This window comes from Lissotriton helveticus, chromosome 7, assembly GCF_964261635.1.
Source record: "Lissotriton helveticus chromosome 7, aLisHel1.1, whole genome shotgun sequence".
NCBI lineage: Eukaryota > Metazoa > Chordata > Amphibia > Caudata > Salamandridae > Lissotriton > Lissotriton helveticus.
In genome coordinates this window covers 532,339,501-532,360,269 of record NC_136068.1, presented here as the reverse complement: position 1 = coordinate 532,360,269, position 20,769 = coordinate 532,339,501, and the positions used below count along the sequence as shown (strand labels likewise).

The window sequence follows — 20,769 nt, the reverse complement described above, 5'->3', positions numbered from 1 at the left end:
TTCCAGGCCCGGGCTCCAGCTTCTGCAACACAATTGCAGACTTCATTGCTCCCCTAGCCTTAGAGTCCAAGGTCTACATCTTCCTTGGCGACCAAAATTTCCACATCGACAACCACAATGTCAAAAATACTGCACAACTCCTCAACATTATGAGCAGCCTCAGACTGACCCAGATCGTCCATGGCCCAACACACACTGCAGGACGCACGCTGTCTTTTCACCTCGAGCAACCACTTCAAATACAGCCATGTCACAACTCACATGGACTGATCACTCCATCGTCCACTTCAGCTTCTCCAGCCCCCACACCATCACCCCATAGATGGCCAATGCCCTCCCCCCACCAGAGGCGGAACAAAATCTCAAAGACTAGCTGGGCAAATGCCCTCAACACCTCCAACCCTGCTACCACCACCAACCTTGAACAGGGAGTGAATAACAATGCCTGAATCACCAACTGCGCAGACAGCATCGTCCTCATGAAGAGCAACATCCAGAGAAAATCCTCCAAAAAGGCCAGCTGGTACAGTGAACCGAGAGAGCCTACCATCGAAACCAGCGGCAACAACACCAAGGAACTTTTAAACATTATTAAAGAATTCTCCAACCTGGCTGCCAGCAAAAACAACGTCACACCCGCACAGGAGCTGTGCGACAACCTTGCCCACATCTTTCACGTCAAGTCCGCAGCCATACACAGAAACTTCTATCCCCAACCCACACCTACGGACTTCCTCGACTGATACGCTACCACCGTAACCAACACTAACCGCACACTGACCACCTGGAACATCCTCTCCACCCAGCTGCACCCATTCGCAACAAAGGTACTGGAAAAGATCATCAACAATCAACTCATGACACACCTGGAGCAGAACCAGCTACTCAACTTTGATCCTCCTCGACCTATTGGCAGCCTTTGGTACCGTATCCCACCACACACTGTTCTAAAGACTCTACCACATCAGCATCCAAGGGGACGCGCTTAGATGGATCACCTCCTTCCTTACCGGAAGAACCCAGAGGATCCACCTCCCAAGGAGTTCACCTGCAGTGTCCTCCAGGACTTATTCCTCAGCCACACGCTCTTCAACGCATATATGAACCCGCTGGCCAAAATTGTCAGATCCCACTGTCTCAACATAATTTCCTACACAGACAGCACCCAAGTCTTCCTCTCACTCGCCGATGACCCCCCAACCACGAGAACCAACTTCCACAGATGCATGACATCGCCGACTGGATTAAGAACAACTGCCTGCAGCTGAACACAGACAAGATGGATGTACTGACGTTTGGCAATAGCAGCAACACTCGGAATGACTCCTGGTGGCCATCAGACCTAGGACCTGCACGCACTCCCTCCAACCATGCCAGAAACCTCAGAATCATCAATGACAACAAGCTCACCATGAAATCACAGATCAACGCCGTCTCCTCCGCCTGCTTCCTCACTCTGGGCAGGCTACGTAAGATCTTCAAGTGGCTACCCCTACACATGAGACGTACTGTGACACAAGCCCTCACCACCAGCTGACTGGACTAAAGCAATGCCCTCTACGTAGGAATCGCTACACACCTTCTACAGAGACTTAAAACCATACAGAACGCCACTGACAGACTCCTCCTAGGCCTTCATGACGAACCCATATCACACTCCGCCTCAGGAAACTCCACTGGCTCCCCGTACAGAAAATATGCCAATTCATGCTGCTGACCCATGCACACAAATGCTCCCCACAACCAAGGGCCCGCCTAATTTAACCACCGTCTGAACTTCCACCAACCATTGAGAAGGCTCTGCTCCGCCTCCCTTTCACTTGCCCATACTCCCTGCATCTACAGAAGCAGAAGTGGAGGACGCTCCTTCTCCCACATTGCAGCAAAGACTTGGAACAGCCTCCCCACGCACCTCTGGACCATCACCTCACATCTGGAATTCCGAATGGCCCTCAAGATCTGGTTGTTTGAATAATAATCCAGGGCCTGCAAGCGCCTGGATACCCTATCGGTTGATTAGCACGCTTTCTAAATATTGATTGACTGACAAAGCCAAAGGCTACAGTATCCAGCTTTACCCAATAAAAGATTTTTGCAGTTATTCAAAGTACATTTTCCTCTAGTTGTAACAGGCTTCTAGCCTCCTGAATGCCACAATCAATTTTTTAACTTTATTAATCTTTGGTGAAAGCAGGGTCAATTTATGAAGAGAAAAAAGCTCCTGCCCTTTTTAGTATTTTTGAGGTACTTATCATGTCACATAATTAAACCCAGAGAACATGCATTCCATCGAAATCCATCTGTACAAAAATACAGAAATTGAGTTAATGTTTCAAAAAACACAGAGGGTCCATTGGTCCACCATAAGAGCTAAGGTTAGGGCATAGTTACCCACCTACCTGCCCCCCCACTCCCTTTCTCACTTCACTGAACTGTTTAAAGGACTCAGACCTGCTCAACTAACTTTCTGTTTATAGAACCAAACTCCCAAAGGGGGCATTTCTTTATTTGATAATAAACAAATGACCCTGACATGTAGGGAGTTTTCTCCCGGAGTGTGGGAGTTTGGCTTTGTGAAAAATAGGTGCAGCTTCACCAAAAGGACAGGTTTCGTTATAAACATTGGATAGGAGAGGAGTCTGATATTAATTCATAAAAGGTCATGCTGGTTGTTGTTCATTGGTCCTGTATTCTGTGGTATACAGAAGAGGAAATTACTAGATATGAGAGATAGCCAGGAGCTTATTTTATGTGAGGTCGGAACCTCTGGTTTTTGGGAGAATGGAAAGACGAGATAAAGTTTTAGTTCAAGCATGATGACAAGAGATGTAGGTTCAGTAACACAAAAAAGGTGTTGTATGAGTCGAGGGTGAAAGGTAAGTGTGAGAAAACTGAGTCACAAGCAAGAATAGAACTAATGCTTGGTGTAACTCTGTAGTGTGAAAAGGACATGCCCATTGGGAAAACAGCAACAGTGGATGTCGACCAGTCTCCGCAAATATGTGTAGAAACTCCATTTGTTGGTGCAAATTTAGTAAACACACACAGAAAAAGGAAAACTGCTCACATTTTATCAAGCCATTGAGGTCAGAGAAGTAACAAAAAGCTGGAGGGATAGTGTTTTATTATGGCCAGTGTCAGAATATCGGAGGCTAAAAAACTAGGACAGTGATAGAAGGGAATATCTTCTTGACATCTTACAACAGTGGCAGTCTATGAACATGATGCTGCTTCCTTATACACAGAACCTGTTTGCACTATCCAGTAAAACCTCAGTGACTTAGAAATTTGCTAAAAAATCTGCTTAACCTTCCATCCTTCTGAAATCTATAAAAGGAGTTTCCTTCAGTCGTAATAATAAAACTTTCCTTTCTAGTACTAAGATACTGCACACTGCAAAATCCATTGCAATATAAAATTAATAACCATATTCTTATACCAGAAGTGCAACACCAGTTCAACCATGAAGCCATTGTGGTTCTCATAACTGAGGTGATCCATTAACTATATTTTATAGTCGGATTGTAAATTGCCTTTGCTCTCCTTCAAAGTACACACTGGCAGGAAAGGCTGCTAGAGAAGATTACCCAACTACCACTGATGTCCCCAGGAGGCTGAAAACCGCTGAATGCCGTCACTGCTTGTGTGTGCCCCACTATTTAGGTCTCGCCTGGCGTTAGCAGTGAGCATGCGCTGCTCTTGCCATACGAGGGCCTTTTGAAATCAATACGGATTCCAGATGTGCATGCGGACAGACACAAGATGTGCACGCGGGGACTGGATGCTTTACCCGCGGCGTGAGACGGACGCACTATATCTCTTTGCTCCTCCCCTCCTTCTTTCTCAGGTCGCTGCCAGCCTGCCTGCTCTTATTTTTTTTGCTGTCTTGCAGCGTTTCTGCACAAGGCGCGCATGGTGCGCTTTCGCTTGTTTTATTTGTAATATGTTCAAACGTCTGTTATAATCCTTGCATTGCACTTCAAACAATACCTTTGTTTAGCGTGATGTCAGTATGCCATCAAGTTCTCAATTTAAACATTGTGCTTGGTTTGTTCCATTAATGGTTCCTTTCAGCTAAAGCTTTGCATGTTTCTGAGCAAGTTTATAATTCGAACACAACCAAAAATGAAAGTAAGGCTAGCAAATATGTGCTCGCTGCAAACTCATGTCTGCATCCTATATAGTTCAGCTGTATTGGACAGCTTTCTTCTTTCTAAAGTGTAGAAAATAAGCATTATTACTGAAAACACTTTAATGAGCAAAGGTTGGATGATGAGCGTTACCGATCCTAGGGTCCTCCCGTCTCAGCAGCTTGTTTTAAAATATATTCACTCCTGAATCTAGGTACAAAGTAACAGAACAAGAACTAAACAATTACCCTATCAATGTCAAAGCCATGTGTTCTATTATCAGAACTTCACTCTTCAAGAAAGCAGAGGAGCATGCCAAGATCATCTTCGACATCGAGCAGGACCTGGATGAGAAGGAGAGAGCGCTGATGGCGCTGAAGCAGCGCACCAGAGACAGACGGGTCCAATTCTTAAAAATGGCCAAGCATTCCCTGAAACTCACCTGAGAGGCCTCCAGAAGGAGGAAAGACGAGATACAGCACAGACCATTTAGCATTCCTGTAATGTTTTGTATCTGGCATGCAAGCAGCCGGGGAGGGCGCACCCAGGACCCCTTCATCAGGCGGTGCGCAGGGCACAGTCAGACAGCACAGAGGCTTCTGGGCAGTGCCCGGGCTCAGAGCCCAGAGCCCAGAGACTTAGCTGCCAGTGCATGGCCACTGAGGAATGCTGCTCGAGACTACCAGCGCCCGCCACCCAGAGATGTCCAGTCAGGACATGGACGCAGAAGCACGGAGCACAATGACGTTCAGTGCCAGGGTGCAGAGGCATGCAGCACAGAAACTGGCATAGCACCATACAGCACAGAGACTTCCATGCAGAGCCAGGGAGCAGATGCATGCAGCTCAGTGACTTATGCAGTGCCTGGCAGCAGTATGTGGGGCTTCCATGCAGTCCCTGGGCACAGTGGCATGAAACGCAGAGGCTTATGCATTTCCTGGCAACGTCATGTGGCACAGAGACTTCCCTGCAGTGCCTGGGCATTGTGGCATGCAGCAGTGAGACGCCTATACAGTGCACGGGCGCTGAAGCATGCAGAGCAATGAACTGAATTAGCAAAAACAAGCAACCTGTCCTCATAAGGAAGCTACAACATCTCACCCCAGCTGCAGCCGGAAGTATGGCTGATTGACTGATGATGCATTCTTGACTCACTGACTGGGAACGCTGCCACCGCTAGCTGACTGCTGGTAACGGCGGCTGCAGTCACTGTACTCTTAACCACTCTGACATGAAGGCATAATAAAGACTGCTTGCATAAAGGCTACGTAAGTAAAATACTTTTATAAACTCAGCAAATTTTTTGGGCCAAACACAACTATGAGATTTGTTGTATTTCTCTTGTGACAAAGTGTTGCCACAAAACAACAAGCATTGAAAATGCAATAGGCCTCGCCTTTTATTAAGTTAAAGCCATTTGCTTTGCTATACAATACCATTAGCAAAGCAAATGGCTTTAACTTAATCAAAGGCGAGACATGTTGCTTTTTCAATGCTGGTTTCCTTGGCAGGCATGTGAAGGAAAGGCCCCTCGGATAAACTAGGTCCAAGCATTTCTGCGTCTACCACGCCCTCTATTGAAAGGTTTGGAATACGCAATCATAATTAATAATATGACAGCATTCCCTCATCTGAATGGCGTGTCAACCTCATGCAAACATTTAAAGCTCATCATCAGGACTAAACTTTTGAGAGTACATTTTTGTCTGTTGAAAAATAATGAAAAGATATGATTGGCTGTAGGACTGTGGGACACAGCTAAAAATGTACGCAAAAGAAGTGATGTCAGACGATATACATGCCATCTCATTGCTTTACTTCTTTTCTGTGATCACCTGTAAGCGCATATTCATTGATGATAAGAGATATGTAAATGCGAATAAAAGTCTTTCAGTGGGGCAATAAGGGCTATTTCGTTCTGTTTTTCATGCTACATTAACTGAGATTTGGGAAATATGCTTGCCCATTAAATGCAGATATCAACTTAAATGAGCTTATATTGAAGCATTGTACTTGTATATGCTATAGTTACACAAAATATTTGGCATATTGGGTTGTCCTTGTGTTTCTTTAATCGCTGCATATGTGTCAGCCAGGCATGGAAATGCTTGTAGTTCAAGCAGTAATTAGAAATGCTGGTGTTTGTCTTATGTTATGTGTGTGCAAGACGCTTTCCATATTAGTAATAGTAAGTAATCCACATTTGTAAAGCGCACAATCACCCGTAAGGGTCTCTAGGCGCTGGGGGCCGTCGGGAAGATTAAGCAAACTATTGCCCAGAGTCACATGGTGCTGGGCTAACCTGCCGCCGGAGCCGGGGATCGAACCCTGATCCCCAGATTCCAGCGTCAGTCGCCCTGGCCGCGGCGCCACACCTCTCCTTGTGCGGACACATGTAAGTATGCGTTTAATGTACACAAACACTGTTCGTGCTTTGTGTGTAAGTTTGCGCTTATGCTGCTCCGGTTATGTTTTTATGAGGGAAGTTTGCTCCGCTACTATCCAGGATACACCTGTACTGTGCGTTTGTGCGTGTAAGTGAAGGTGGTATTTCTCCTGCACGTGTGTCTTACTTCTGCCTGTACAGAGCCGAGCTGAATGTCAGACAGTCTTTCTCTGGGCTGTCTATGGGCCTACAGTCTCTTGGACTGCTGTTGTCCATGCTGGACTTGTTCTATGTGTGAGACTGTACAGATGCTGCAGTACTGTACATTTTTACGTATGTAAGAATCACTGGTCACTGCTGCCCCCACTGTACCCGTTCGGCGTTGGTGAAGACGCTTGTACTGCTGTCGCTGCCCTGATCAAACCTGTGCTTTGCTCAGGTATCGTACAATAAAATTTACTTACTCACTCAAGAGCCCCACCTTCCTAAGCCCATTTCATATCAGAGAGGCTATGGCCTGGTTACATTTTCGTATCGGCATTAAGAGTTGCAAGTGCAAGAATGGCTCTTTATTTGTAAAATGAATAGCATGTTGTATCTGTTCTTCTGCACATCATTTGGAAGCACTTCATCAATTCTATTTGCTGTGAATATTAAAAATGTTTAGTTCAACCATTGCAGCAATCTGTGGCTGTGCCCAGTCATTCTACCCAAACACAGTTTACTATCCATCCTTAAAGATTTGGCAACATTTCTTCCAAGTGTGTTTTAACCTTTACTTGCCCTTCCCCAAATTCCTCATCTTAGTCTAATAGCCAGCTTGTGGGCGTGGCTGAACCACAAAAAAGGCCTATGTGTTTTCGGGGTGCTCCATCTGATAGGAAGTATAAGAAAGTGCATCTTTATTTAGGATCCCACCCCCAAAAAATATTTTGGGGACTGATGCTGCTGGTTATTTTTTGGACTTCGAAATGCACTGGGTCCTGCTGACCAAGCCACAGTGCATGTGCTCTAACCCCTCCAATGTGTATGTGCAACTGACTAATTCCTGGTTTGAATGTTTAACTTACCTATAACTCCTTTTTAATATTTATAAGTTACCCATTGTATGAAGCTGACTCTGTATATACTACACCAAAGTAAGGTATAGTGTGCACAGAGTCCAGAGGAACCTCGAAGGTAGGCAGAGTCTACAGTAGATAATACTTTACTCTCTATTTGTGGTAGTGTGGGCGAGCAGTAAGGCTTTATCAAAGGGTAGTGCTAAGCCTTTATTGTACACACTCAGGCAAGAAATGATGTTGGATACTCAAAGACTGAACTCAGACCAATATTTATAAAGATATTATTTAGTTATATTTTATCACTAGAACCAAATTATAGGTAGTATGGTACTCTCAAATGCAAGGTATCATGAATATGCATTCAATATTAACTTGGCTTTTGTTACAGATGTGTAAACTTTAACAATAAATAGTTGAACTTACATTACAGTTACTTTTCTTACTCAGTGAGGTATCTCTAGATACCACGCTGGTACATTTCCTAAAAGGAGTGCAGGAAATGAATGCGTTTTGTTACACAATTACAGTTTTGCAGGGTTACTCATAAGACACTCCTAATCCTGAGAGAACAAGATAATGGATTTACGGTCCGTATGTAGGACTCGGTCAGATAGACACTCAGTTCGCACTGCCAGCAGCTCAGGGGGTGGCTGGGTGCAGAGTTTAGGGACCATACGTTAGACAACGGTCTAAGCAAGGTCGTAGGTTTAAGGACTGCGGACGGAGCAGGACACCTAGTGTCAGGTTCTAGCGCAGCCGCGCCTACCTGGCCCTCTAAAAACGACATCTCCCATGAGGCATAGGGCCAGGAAGTAGACTCTTAAGGCGGGCTGACGGGAACAACGTCGTGCGTGATTTGTTGTGTTCCGGTTTTGTGTCGAGACTGAAGGAGGAGTTCTGCATTGGCGTGCTTGAGGACTCAGGCCCGTCTTTCTGGCCGATGGATTCCTGATCGCTATGAGGCGTTGGGAGTGTTCATTCGTGGCTAAACGTTTTCCCGTTATCACCCGGAGTCCGCGGGGAGGGCTGCTCTTAAAGTAAGTGAGCTGGTACGAGGCGGCGATGCTTCCCGTCTGTGCATCAGTACTGAGACGATTGATTTCAGTCACGGCTGTGACTGATGAAAGAAGAGAGCGGACTGCTGTGGTAAGCACCACGCTTTACCGCTACGTAGAAAGGGAGTGGTTTTTCCCTATGGTAATAACTTTGACCTTTTCTGGTGGATTACAAACGCCAAAGCGGCGAGCTGTGGTTACCACTACGCTTTGCCGTGTTTGGTAGACTTGTTCATATGTGACCGGCTGTGTATGTTAATTATCAGAGCAACGACCTTTTCCTTGTGGAGTACAATTGCCAAAGCGGAAAGCTGTGATTACCACTACGCTTTGCCGTATTTGGAAGACTTCTTTCTCTTGTGACTTGCTATGTTTAACTTATCAGAGCAGAATTAGTGGTGAAGTAACCACGTGATACTATGACTCTGCTTCTTGATAATATTAAGGAAGGATCTATTCTTTGAGATCTCTTTGAAAGGAAAAGAGTTTCCTATTATTTTCAGTTTGCCTCAGGGAATCAGGGGTAGGTTGGCATTCCTATACCGTATATATATATATATATATATATATATATATATATATATATATATAGTAGTGTTGAAACATCTATAAAACTCTTAACCTGTCATTCTTCATAGGTTGGGAAGTACTTGAGAGCCTGATGTATGCTTGTAAGAGCAGGGAAAGTAAGGTACTCCCTCAAGGTGATTAAACAGTAACTAGCGAGAGATATGAGAGTAGACTGTATCTGAGTGTTATTATTAATCGTGTCTCTTGTTTTACAGGTTTCCCTTCCCCGCAGTTCCCTTCCTCTCCTTCCCTCGAACGATCACTCGAACACTCTGTATATATAATTATCAGGGTGTTGATGCGGTCAGGAGGTGGACCATTCTTGCTACATTCGGATCCCGAGGAGTGCTACCTGACACCTAGTTGATGGAACAAAAAGCTCCTGGTGTCAAGGTTAGCATGGAAGGGCTCATTCGCCAACACAAGATCTACACCGCCAGTGGCACAGAGACAGCCAGGTGTTGGATGTGGTCATCGGGATTCCCAGTGTTTCTCAGTGGAGACCTTTGGTCTTAGTCTAATTGGCAGATTTGGTCTGGGATTCCGGGAAGGCGGTCAACAACCAGGTCGGCGAATGGGGACTCTGGGAACTGCAACCTTGAGACCGCATGGGCAGGCAGATGAAGTCGGTCGGGCAGTCATGGTGGTGCTCTTTGCATCGCTTCGGTAAGAGAGACGGACGGATGTTGCCTTCGGTCTCGGTTGGAGGGAACCTCCTAGATAATGCTTTCTGAGCACAGAATACGAGGCTCATAGACTACTGCTACTTGATGTAGGTAGCCTCAAACACCCCCGAGAAACAAGGCTCTCACCTGATTTCTGCATTTCGCAAATCCATAGATGTCAACCAAAGCCATTCTCAAGCTGAAGAGGACTCCGCTAATCTCTAAAGAGAAAAAGAACCTAAAAGGTTTCTAAGTGCGAACTTAAAAACTTGCCTTAGCCTACAAACAGGATGCAGGAGGTTGAAGGCCAAGAAGCCTCAAAGCTGCTCTTGCCAAGATCCACAATCAAGGCTGAAACATCAGGATCATAGGGCAAATGTACTGGACCCATTACAGAGCAGGGAAGGGAAGGCCCCAGCACTGCACTATATACAAGATAGCTCCAAGGAATTGAAGTCTCCCCGAAAGCGTCAGGGGCAATTTTGTCTTGTGCAACCCAAACAATGTTGTGAGGTTCTCTGTGTTATGGAGGTGGTCTACGAAGGACTGTGGTTTACCTTCCTTCAACAGTCAGTCACTGGGATAGGGAAACCAGGTATCTCTGACCTTCAAAGGTGGGCAATGACCACCACCATCCCTTTCGTGAACAATCAAGGTGTGATGGGAGGCTGAAGGGAAGCACAGCTAACTGAAGTTCTCCTGGCATACCTTAAACCACAGGTAATGTTTGTGGGGCAGCAGGACGGGCTTTGAGATAATACACATGATCTCTGGAGTAGGATGTTTTGCAAGAAAATCAGGCTTGCCAGAAGCTGACCTGTAATGCTTTTCCACCTGCCTATGTATTGGTGGCCTGGAACTGGGCTTTGATCAAGTCACCATAAAGGTAACAGTGAGGGACTCCTTAAAAGGGATCAAGGGTGCAAAAGTAGCTGACCCAGGCAGCAAACCTTTTGTCAGGGTTTTTATTTTGTTTTGGACTGTGAGTAGCTACAAATCCAAAACCTCAGCTGCCGTGCTGACCATCACTGCAAAGGAGACACATTCTTTCACTGGAAGACCAAGTGATATATTAAACCTGGCCTCAAAAGAGGAGTAAAGACCACTGGTCTCTTACAAATCGATACAAAAGGCATCATCTGTGTAGTAAGTGGGTGAGAAAGCCATCCGCATATCCACCATCATCATCATAATCCACATCATGGGTTGTCCCTTAATCTGAATTGGAGCTAAACAGATAATGGAGCCTCTGCTGGTATCTACACCCTGGTGGAGGCACTGGATCAGAGTCTGGGTGTATTAGGATGGTTGCGCTATTGTAATCTTGTAGAGCAACATCGTTTTGGATCAAGCGGAAGCCGGTTAAGTGTCTGACATCAATATCAGTACTGGGTCCTAATCCAGCACTGGTGGTGTCGGCACTAGTGTCAACGTGGTAGGGGCAGGTGCACGTCCTGGAGCCAGAGTGGAAGCCTGTACCGATATCACTACGGGGCCCAAAACGCGCACTGGAGACAGATCTGCAGGTGATAACCAGAGGGTTGCCAAAATGGCTATGTGTTGTGCTAGCATGAGCTTATGTATTTTTGATTTGAGCACTGCTGCTGGAGTTATACATTGCTGGAAATGTGCCCTTTATGCAGGGTCACTACGATTTATTTTGTCTTTTTGCTGAACCCTATTTTTGTTGGCTTCTCTTTTCAACATGGTAAAATTGGTATACTCATAATTGGCATATTAACTGACATACAAGTCCATAGTATATGGTACACACAGTGTACCCTGAGCCTATAAGTTAAATGCCACTAGTGGGCTGCAGCACCCATTGTGCCACCCACTGCAATGATAAAGCAAACATGACTGCAGGCCTGTCACAGTAACCTGGCTATCTAGGTTTTGACTGCAAATTTGTTTTGTCAAAATAACTTGTTTTGACAGGCCTTAGCCTTCCTTTTAAATATGTATAGGTCACCCCTAAGTACGCCTTATAGCCCCTACAAGCAGGGTGCTTGGTATTTCAAAGTAGGGTATGTAAATATTTAATGTTAAACATGTCCTTACAGTGAAAATACCCTCAAAGCTATTTTTACTGTTGCAGGTTTGTATGTTCCACAGGAAAACACTTGGATGCAATATTAGCCCTGTATCTTGAAATAGTACTAGCTACAAAAATGGTTTAAAAAAAATATTTTAACAGCTGTTAAAAATCTATTCCAATGGTGAAGTCTGAATTGTTCTAAATATTATGTAAACGTTACCTTTCCCCTGCTTGAAGCCCCTAGAAGCCAAGTTTGCATTTTGTTCTCTCACTTCTTCCAGCCAGTAATTCACATTCGAATAGGCGTGAATGATGTGTGTACTTGCTCGCAGGAGCAAAACAGGCGTAGCTGAATGGGCAAAGGATCCCTCTGACCTCATACAATGTACAAGGGGGCTGGAAAGTGTTGCTTGACAGGTCTGCTGGAGCTTTTCATATGATGCTTTGGGTGCAATTCAAAGAGGCCACCACAAGCAAATGTTAGCTGACACCTGGGACGGGCCCTTGTGTTGTCTTCCCAGCCAATCAGACCCCAATCATAGTTAGTCTCTTTTGACACTACAGTGTCACAGCCTGTTTGACAGGTCAGCTAGATTTACATATAACATCTGGGGCACACTTCAAAGGAGGAAAATGGAATGCCAAAACAATTGCATGTCGCAACTGTCTGGTTGCTGAAAGCTCAGGTCTGTTATATCAGACTTCTGTCTCTGATGTGGGTGCAGGAACTTTATCAAACAGGATTTTGATGTTATATGTGGGTGGACATTGGGATTACCATAGTTCACACCCCACACACACCCACAGCTCTCAGAGTCCAAGTTCAGTGTGGTCGAAGACTTTGGCCATCTTGGAAATGTCCAGAGTGGGAGGGGTTAGACCTAGGAACCTTTACCTCATTGGTTAGAACATCTCCAAGGGAAATTCCCACCCACTAGCTTGTGACAGAAATAAATATGGCACTCCTAGGCATCCACTTCAGAACACTCCTGGACCTTCCAAACATCAGAAGACTGAACCTTCGGTCTGCAACCTGGAGGCCTGTACTTGCGCCCAGGACAAAGAAGTGCACTCATAAGGCTGAAGCCTTAAAGCTAAAACTACAGGGGTACAACAAGGTACAAGAGGCCTTTTCCTGGAACTGCCAAGTTGACCAGTGGCATCTGGACGTGGAATGGACTCTCCTGTTGGCCTCTGCTTACCAACCTCTGAGTCTCTAGGTGCCTCCCCAGGGGTCCTCGGGGGGGGTTTAGACAAAATGCTTAGTGTATCCAACCCACACTCCAATCCAGTCAGCAATAAATTGTGCCTAGGTCCTGTTCTCCGGCAACCACGGATAATCATTGAGAATTTCTGCTTCTTGGTGCTACTTCTACTTAAGAGTATTAAAAAAAATCACATCTTCGGTGCCCTTTATTGGATTTATGTCTTTATTAGATTTTACTTTATTTTTCTAAATTGTTTTGGGAATTCTATTTCGCATTTTACCTTTATTACTGTTCTAGCACTGCATAAAATACTTTACACATTGCCTCCAAGTTAAGACTGTCTGCTCAGTGCAAAGCTTCCAGGGGGTCGAGCTCAGGTTCATTTAGTGACTTTAGTCGTTTACCCTGACAAAGACCACGATTGTTATCTCGTGGTAGATAATCCCCCCTCAACTAATAACCCATTTTCTTACATACATGTTGCACATTCTTTGCAACCTATTTAGGTCTCATGCCCATACTCGTGTCAGTGGCATGAGGTTCCATTTAGCAAGTGGCAAGTGTGTCCGGTGACACGCATTAAGCGTGGCAGAGTCAACCATATAAGTCTAGGACAGCAGTTCTTCGCCTTTTGGCTTCTGTTGACCTCTACTGAATCATTAAAGGAATCCTGAGACTCCCCACTGAATCCTTACTGGAATCCATGGACAACACCCAATTCATTACTGAAAGTAGGGGACTCTGGCTTTAGTAATTTGTCAGATTTTAACCTTCAAATGATACACAAAAATACTGAAACAAGTATAAACCAAACAAACTCACAAATTATGAACTATTTTATTATATTCACAAATATAGAAATAAAGACATTTTAAATGGAAGATTTGGTTTTCAACTCTAAAAGATAAAGTGATATGCTGCACTCTAGCATATCACGCTGCCTTTTTTGCTTCTAATGCAAGCTTCCTTTTTGTCTGCGCTTCAATTGAGACCATTTATCGTTCCTACTATATTCTGTTCACTGTACTTGAGCTGCTCCCTCAAACCCAGTTAAGGACACCAACTTTCAACCTCTAATTTCAAACTCCTGCGAATTTACAAAACATATTAACATTTTCAATGTTGCTTATTTATTTACATATACTTTTATAATCTGCTAATATTATTTAGTATTAAGAACCAGTAGACTAGGACATACCTATGTGAGCTCTTTCAATTCTTCAAGCGCAGGCTTGCTAGTTGCATATGTGTTTAGTCCACCTATGCCTGGGTGCTCCCTGTTGTTGCATCAGTCTCGGAGGGACACGTTATCATTTGTAGGAAGAAGGGACACAGTTGTAAAAGGACTTTAGATTTATGTGCTCTATTTCTTCCAATGCCTCACACACCCATCAAACAAGAGAGATAGTGCATTCTAGCTGTGGCGTTTTTAAGGTACTCTAGCCAAAAGAATGTTATGTGAAAGCCCAGCATTTGGGTCACACTTTTTTCCTTCCGACACTTTCTGCTGTGCTCTGATAAACCACCTGGGAGAAACCAATGACACTTATTACATCATGTTATTGCTACCGTGGCAGCACTGTCAATATTTACATTGGAGCAAGCACTGTTTTAACCTGTTGGCTGCTTCGAACGTTCAGCTCCAGTGCTGAACGTTCGAAAAACAGGTGGGGCAGCGTCGGCCAACGGACGTGCGCAGAACTATTGAAGTAGTGCTCGCGACGACCGTTGGCTGACGGCAGCAGCCAACGTGTTAAGGACAATTGGCCTTTTAAGGTTATGCAGTTCATTCTTAAGTTGGTAGAGGATTCAGCGATTTGTAGCCTCTTAACAGTATTCAATCAGTGTTCAATGTCTTGTAAAGATTGTTAACTACTGATTCGATGAACTATGGTCATCAGCCATACCCAACGTTGTGCACCTTTCGTGGCTCCAATGACCCGTCTAGGTTTTCAGGGACTTGCAAGGAAAGATTACCAAGTACTGGTCCAATGTGCTCCTGGACATATCCTCAACAATATTGGCAAGAGTGTGGTTATGAGGACCAAACTGGGTGTTGGTGTTAAGTTAAACATTGTTTAACATTGTTTTCATGATAATATGCGTTTATGCACAATTATAATGCAGAGGTATGTATCCAGGAGCTTGTATGAAATAGTCCTTTTGAGTTTCAGCATTCCATTGATATGTTGTTGGTGTGTAAGTTCTGTACTAAGGAATAGTGGTCAGGGCTGTGCTGGGAAAATAAAGTTGTGTATGGTGAAGTATGTACTGTTGAGCAGTGTGTGTAGAAGTGCAGGATAAGCACTAGATACAATGATTCAAGAGTTATGTATTACAATTTTCCATATATGATTGGAAGTGCATCAGGTGCTCCGATATCTTGCCATGACAGGTTCCTGCTGTAGTGCTGCTTTTTAAGTCCATTTAATGTTTAGTTTATTGATACTAGTGTTTGCGGCTGTTCTATCATTGAAGATATACCAGGTGTAGATTTGTAAGGAGTTACAGTTTTGTTCACTACTTTACCCTACTGTTTTTTGAGTTGCTGTTTATGTAGGTAAAGGGGAAGAAGGTATGAGATTTCACATTTTCTGTGCTATATCCGCTTTAAAGAGTTTACAGACGCCCAGTGGCAATGGCGGAGGAGCGTTGTCCCACTGGCTCAGAACAACCGCTGAAAAAGAAAACAATATTTTACTATTGCTTTATTTTTCAACTGCCGGCTCTGAGCCAGCGTGTGCCGGAAGGGGCAGGTCTGTGCCATGGGAGAGGGGGAGGAGTGGAAGAGGTGCACTTTTAAGTGCACATGTCAGTTTGGCTAGTCAAGGCTTCTCCAACCCAAGTGTACTGCACAGCCGGGTTGGAGAAACAGCATAGACTCCCTGTGCCTGAGCGAGCGTTAACCTAGCCCACACAGGTCAATCCCCGCGCTACTCTCATGCTTGAGAGCAGCACAGGAATTGGACAGGGAGTCTGTGAGGCCATGAACGGGAAGCAGAGGAGCGCAAGGCGGCTGGCAGCACCAGGTGTGTGTTGTTTTTATTATTAACCACCCCCGCTGCACGCTTCCCGCCGGTATTTATCTGTGTCGGCCACCACTGCCCAGTGGTGAAATGAATATAAGATGCCTGTATGCTGAATGGGTTACCAAGTGTTGAATAGGATATATGTCCATGAAGGTAAATGGCTTGCTAGGCACCCAGTTAAATGGAATGCAATGTGCCTAGAACATGAATAGGTGGATGAATGGGTTTAGTTGGAATGCTGTGATCTGCTTTTTTGCAATGCACTGGGTGATAAGTGACATTTCTACAAAAGGCATATGATTGACAGCCAAAAGGTCAATTCCAGAGGGGAATCCTGATGGGAATTCCATAGAGATCAACAACTTTCAATAAGGGAAGCCACGGCTACATGAGGCCAGAACCGTAAGCTGACCTTCAGAGGAATGTATGTAGATGATATAAGCAACAATAAACAAAACAATAATTACAATAAAAAAAAGACAGAGGTCCATACCAAATTAAATAAAACACGTACAATATAATCTGGAAAAAAAAGACTAAATTCGTGAGTAAGGATTCAAGACATGGATAAATACAGTACTGTATAACATGTTTACTAATGTATAAAGTGAACTCATGGCACAACATCAAGTCCAGATTGTTCACAATGGTCAAACAGCTGGTCAAAGTCTGCTTTTTTGAGTGCTTCAGGATGCCTCTCTGAGTTAATTTTGCTTGTGTTCAGATCTGCAAAATGGCACTATAAGCAGAAAAAACACTTTGAAAGATTTTGTTTGGAGCACTCTTTAGTGGACCAGACAACATGGAAAACTTGCCAAGATAATCCACTTCAAACGATGCAGCCTCCAGAGCTCTCCCAAAAGCACTGCGGTTACCTGGCAGATTATTAACTGCTTCTAGATCTTCTTAGGATGTTTGCTTCTCCGGTTTCTTTAGTAATCAAGTTTCCCCACCAGACAGCTTCTGTCCCCAGCAGAGAAAGGCTGGCTTAAACATTCCCTTCAGGCTTTACTGAAAGCGGATTTGCAGCAGTTCTTGGATCCAGACCTTGAGAACAGAGATTCCACTCAAAAAGTCAGAGGGAGGAACATATCTTCCAATGTTGCCCTCAGAAGTAGTAGGAAGACTTCCTCCAGTTCCACGCTAGGTCTAAAGAACTAGAGGGCTGATTAGAGCTTTTGAGTGTTTACTAGAATACCACTGGTAGATAGCCATCTTTAAAAAATGTTCAGTGCCTATCCTCCTACTTTCCTGTCTTTGTGGCGAGAGTCTTGTCATGAGTTGGAGGTCATACCATGTCCCAGAACCCACAGTAGGAAATGAATGGTGTTGTTTACAATCCTTTTCATATTTCTGAGCTTGGAAGAGACAGGCCGAGTGGTTAGGATAGAAGTGGTCTGAGCTCTTCACCAGCCATTGGCGTCCCCTAAATTATTCACGCTTCTTTTGCAGTCTTCCTACAAGTCAAATTCCATAACTAAAAAGTAAGAAAAAATTCGAATTTAGATTACATTTACCTGATGAATGTGTCTCAGAGCAAACTACCTTAATGGTTTCAGTTTGACCTTGTTAACTGCTACCAATTTCCAATTTTCAATACAGATGTATTTTGGATCTTTCTTACATGAGCAAGTTCCAACAGACAGGCACAGCTCTCAGAGCAGAATTTTTTGCGTTAGGATGTTGAAATGAACTTCTTTCTTCCACAGCCTCATAACTTGTCCAACCTCAAGAGGACGGTGGGCCTGCTCACTTGCTGCAGCTTTACATTGGACTAGTTATCTCTGGATACTCTTAAATGACAGCGTAGTGTCAAGACACAAGGCAAGTAATGGCTACAGAACGAAAATCCTAATATTTAGACAGAGAGCACAAGTCTGTGTGGTACGGTTAGAAATATCTGCCACGTTAGAAAGAAAGAAATCCATGTACGAGGTGGAATGAAAGAAGCGGACTACTTAAGTTGGACAGAATTCCTACAGAGGCTATTTAACATTTCAAGGAAACATCTCACTCACATATCACCAGTTTAGGAGATTTTCCTGGGTTGGACATTCTGGAGACAAGGATTTTAAGACAAATCCTTCCTATCTGGTAGCTTTGTCTGGCACCACATCAACCCTTAGTGGGATAAAGGATATAAAGCTTACTGGGTGCACAAGCCAGTTCTAGGCCAATTCCCAGCAGTAAAGGGCACCAAGGACACGAGTGAAAGTGGCACTGATGAGCACAGTTCAATGAACTGCACACATACCAAAACCTTTTCACTAAATAAGGGTTTGTGACAACCTTGTGACAGTCTTGTCAAGGAGAGGAGTCGGGCTGCTTTTTTCTGGAACAGAGGGTCAAAATATGGCCATGAACTTCAGGGACATGCACCCACCATTACTCATCAGGTGTACATAAGGTTCATCTCCCAGTATCACTAATTACATTTGCATGCTAAAATATTTCCTGCTTTTCCATGTACAGAAGACTGCCGTCGCCTGTCTAACCACACCTGAAGAAAGGGACGGGTTTAATACAACTGAAAAGCAATTATGTGACAATGATGCTAGAGGAACGACTATGAGCCATACCATACAAAAAACTAGAAGTAGGATGATCATTCTTCAATCCTTGATCTCAAGATGCACCTTACGAGCAGGGCCAGTGAAGGGAGTTACTATTTCAGAACCTTTTCATAGCAAGTTTTTGGGAGGCCACCTACAAGGGAGAAAAGACTGAATGAAGATATTTCACCAGGTTGTGTGTCATAAGAAGAGCATCCCAACAGAGCTCTGGCTTAATCTTACTGATTTACTTCAGCTACCACAGGGTTTAAAAAGTGGTCAGCTGGCAAGCACCCTATCAACATTCACATGATCGAGTGGTGTCACAGTCTAGCTATGATGAAATTTCGGATCCTATTTAACAATCTACTCCCATTGTATAACAGACCCATTTTCCAGGACAGAACCTTTTACAAGGGTGGTGGAATGATACTTATCCACTCAGAGGTCCTCACTTGCATTAATGTACTAGACCCTAGTTAATTGCAACTCTACCAGTTCTTTGTTCTTTGTACCGGAGATTCGAAGATAAAATCATCAAGGAAACAGTTCGATCCATGTTACAAAAGATCCAGGTAACAGATGATTATTACTGTGGGATGGACATACAGCAGAACAATTAAGCATCATAAGTTGGTGAAAATCTTGAGCACGTATGGTGCGTACCTTGCTCCTAGTGTTCACCAATGGCTTTGAAACTTTGTACATTGTCATCCAACTTATTTCCTGGTTGGACAGTCTCCGATCACGATCTCTGAAGGTAATGACAACTCCTCATCTTGCAAAAAGTACCATGACCTGTGGGTCGCCATCTGTGAATAACTAAACCACAAGCGTCTCACTCCAGAGTCCAATCAATTTCACGATTAAGGTCTTTCTTTAATAATCCTTATTTATGTATCACCAGACTTTCTTGCCGTGGCCACATTGTGACTTAAGTCAACTTACAAACATCAAACAAATAATATGCCATAGACTAGTCCAGTTTGAAAAAGTCGAGCTGCAAGTATGATCTGTGCTGGAGAAACATCACAATCTCATTCATTAAAGGCAACTGAGCAAGAGACATGAGCACAAAATGACAATTACGTGGAAGGTAATTACAGCAGAAAAACACTATGGAGAAACCATCATGGAACATTGACTACAATATTAAACAGCTCTGAGCAACAACTCCAAAGCAGCCTGGAGGTATATATCGATTACATTGCCGAACTATGCGCTTGCATACTTTAATCATATTTTTGAAGTTTGAATCAATTTCTAAGGAATCCTGAGCTTGTGTTTAAAGAAGTCATAATGGTCAGTGGGAATGGCTACTACGGATACCCACAAAAAATATATATCTTCCATCTTCTAATTAGCCCCCCTACTCAGTCTGACAACAAAAACAATCAAAGGACTCTAATACATGTCCATTGCCCTACAAGACACAAGACACAAATAACAAGGATCTCATAACCACTTAACGCAACCACACGAGCCGAAAAATTACAGAAAGCTTATCAGTAACTCAGTCTTAACCACAATAAGTTCCTTAAGTGTGAAGTATCTTAGGGGTTCACAGCACCTGTGCACTGATGCTGGTTGTTAACGACTTGATGTTCCCACCGAGTCTTCATTCTGCCGTGTTCGTAAGGGAGTGCTGGGAAAAGGAGTTAGGCTATGATATGTTATCATATCAGAAGACGCTTTGCTCAGTCATGGTGCACAGCATTTGTACCGAAGATGCTGCAATTATTTGCCTGCTTCTGCTCCTGTGTCAGTATGGGCAGAGAAAACAAAACAGGGCCAGATGAAAAGTTGGATAATTAAGCTTTTGTTAAGTTGCCTCACATTAAAGCTCATTATTCCGGTTTGAAAAGATCCAGGACATAGAAAGTAATTTCCCATGTCTCTGAGCCGCTCGTACAGAAGTGCCCTTTGCTGTGTCCAGATCTGGACTAGAGAACTGTCTTATTCATTGCGATTATGTCAGCTCATCAAATGATTGAGCAACAGGCCCTTTCAGTTCAAATGCCATTCGCTACCTTTTTTCCAAACTGGTGCTTAGGACTCGGCAGTCTTTTTAC

At 44.0% G+C, this 20,769-nt stretch overlaps 1 protein-coding gene across 1 annotated transcript in view; it reads right to left on the bottom strand.

Moving 5' to 3' along the window:
• Nucleotides 1-20,769, bottom strand: part of LOC144768722 (uncharacterized) — a 47,110-nt gene that overhangs the window by 2,829 nt on the left and 23,512 nt on the right. The gene's annotated exons all lie outside the window — the stretch shown is intronic.